The following is a 2,594-nucleotide window of genomic DNA, read 5'->3' on the forward strand; positions in this document are numbered from 1 at the left end:
CAGGAGGAATTAACAGAGGGATATCATATAACAAGCTTTCTTTTGTAGCCATATCCTGGATCCTGACACACGAGCCATTGCATAGAGTAGGGTGCACGGCGTAACCTGTCGGGATGTCACTTTCTCCATATATTGCAGATATTACAGTGATTTCAGGGCTTTTAGGTTTCCATGTGACCATTACGGTTTAGCCAAGGACCGGCGTGTGCCATCCTCAAATGAAAGTCATACGATGATGAGAATCCGATTATGGAAATACCCCACAAACTGTAACAAATTACAGCTAGTAATGTAATCTAATAATCTGCTTGATTAGCTCGGCTCTGTGGACAATTTTAATTAAAGATTAAAGCAGATTTTCAGTCTGCAGTACTGAGATCTGCGCGATGTGGAGAAAGACAGGCCGAAATGCAGACCCCAGCATGGTATGGGTTAAATTACGTCAGCTATGTGGCCTAAGGAAAAGGGCTACTGTATGGCGGGAGGAAGGGTAGGTGTGACAGTATAAGTGGTGGTCGGAGCAGCAGGTCTATGTACAGTTAGGGCCGTATTTGTCACTCAGTATACAGAGCGAGGAATAGTGTGAGGGCAAAATATGACGGCAGTGTGAAGAAGGGGCAAAGTATAAAGGTGTGGCAGCAAGGAGGCAGTGTGAAAAGGGGGCAATGTATGGAGAGGGGACAGTGTGAGGGGACAGTGTGAGGGGGCAGTGTGAAGAAGGGGCAAAGTATAAAGAGGTGGCAGCAAGGAGGCAGTGTGAAAAGGGGGCAATGTATGGAGAGGGGACAGTGTGAGGGGGCAGTGTGAAGAAGGGGCAAAGTATAAAGAGGTGGCAGCAAGGAGGCAGTGTGAAAAGGGGGCAATGTATGGAGAGGGGACAGAGTGGGGGGCAGTGTGAAGAAGGGGCAAAGTATAAAGAGGTGGCAGCAAGGAGGCAGTGTGAAAAGGGGGCAATGTATGGAAAGGTGACAGTGTGAGGGGGCAGTGTGAAGAAGGGGCAAAGTATAAAGAGGTGGCAGCAAGGAGGCAGTGTGAAAAAGGGGCAATGTATGGAAAGGTGACTGTGGGGGGCAGTGTGAAGAAAGGGCAAAGTATAAAGAGGTGGAAAAAAGGCGGCAGTGTGAAAAGGGGGTAATGTATGGAGAGGGGACAGTGTGAGGGGGCAGTGTGAAGAAGGGGCAAAGTATAAAGAGGTGGCAGCAAGGAGGCAGTGTGAAAAGGGGGCAATGTATGGAGAGGGGACAGTGTGGGGGGCAGTGTGAAGAAGGGGCAAAGTATAAAGAGGTGGAAGCAAGGCGGCAGTGTGAAAAGGGGGCAATGTATGGAAAGGTGACAGTGTGAGGGGGCAGTGTGAAGAAGGGGCAAAGTATAAAGAGGTGGCAGCAAGGAGGCAGTGTGAAAAAGGGGCAATGTATGGAAAGGTGACTGTGGGGGGCAGTGTGAAGAAAGGGCAAAGTATAAAGAGGTGGAAAAAAGGCGGCAGTGTGAAAAGGGGGCAATGTATGGAGAGGGGACAGTGTGAGGGGGCAGTGTGAGGGGGCAGTGTGAAGAAGGGGCAAAGTATAAAGAGGTGGCAGCAAGGAGGCAGTGTGAAAAAGGGGCAATGTATGGAAAGGTGACTGTGGGGGGCAGTGTGAAGAAAGGGCAAAGTATAAAGAGGTGGAAAAAAGGCGGCAGTGTGAAAAGGGGGCAATGTATGGAGAGGGGACAGTGTGAGGGGACAGTGTGAGGGGGCAGTGTGAAGAAGGGGCAAAGTATAAATAGGTGGCAGCAAGGAGGCAGTGTAAAAAGAGGACACAGTAGAAAGATGTGTCAGCATAAGCGGTAGTGTGAAAAGGGGCACTATATGGAGAGGGGGTAGTGTGGTGGACAGGGCCACAGTGTGGAGATAAGGGCAGTGTGAAGTAGGTACAGTGTGGTGGCCATAATTCATTAGAAGGAACAGTGCTGTGGCTATAATCCATAAAGGGGTGATTATAGTTCATAAAGGACGGAAGGACAGTGTGGAGCTAATAGTACATAAGGGGGAAGGTGTGGTGGTCATTGTAGATAAGGGAGGTGATCATAGTATATTAAGGGGGATGGTGTGGAGGCAATATTCTATAGGAGATGACAGTGTAGAGCAGTGGTCCCCAACCTTTTTTGCACCAGGGACCGGTTTCAAGCAAGACCATTCTTCCATGGCCCGGCAGGGCGGGGATGGAGGTGTGGCAGGGGCGGGGCTTTGGTCATAAGGGGGCGGGGCTATGGACATGGTTGTAGTGTAGCAGTGCATAGTTATAATTAAATAACATTTATAATGTGACTCAACTCACCATAGGTTTTGAATGAGTGCTCCATCACCCCCTTCTCCCCATCATTGCCTTCACCCCATCACTCCCTTCTCCCCATCATTGCCTTCACCCCATCACTGCCATCTCTCCATCATTGCCTTCACCCCATCACTCCCCTCTCCCCATCATTGCCTTCACCCCATCACTGCCGTCTCTCCATCATTGCCTTCACCCCATCACTGCCGTCTCTCCATCATTGCCTTCACCCCATCACTGCCGTCTCTCCATCATTGCCTTCACCCCATCACTCCCTTCTCCCCA

The sequence above is a fragment of the Dendrobates tinctorius genome, unplaced genomic scaffold (genome assembly GCF_039654945.1).
Source record: "Dendrobates tinctorius isolate UK_male_01 unplaced genomic scaffold, ASM3965494v1 ptg000075l, whole genome shotgun sequence".
Lineage (NCBI taxonomy): Eukaryota > Metazoa > Chordata > Amphibia > Anura > Dendrobatidae > Dendrobates > Dendrobates tinctorius.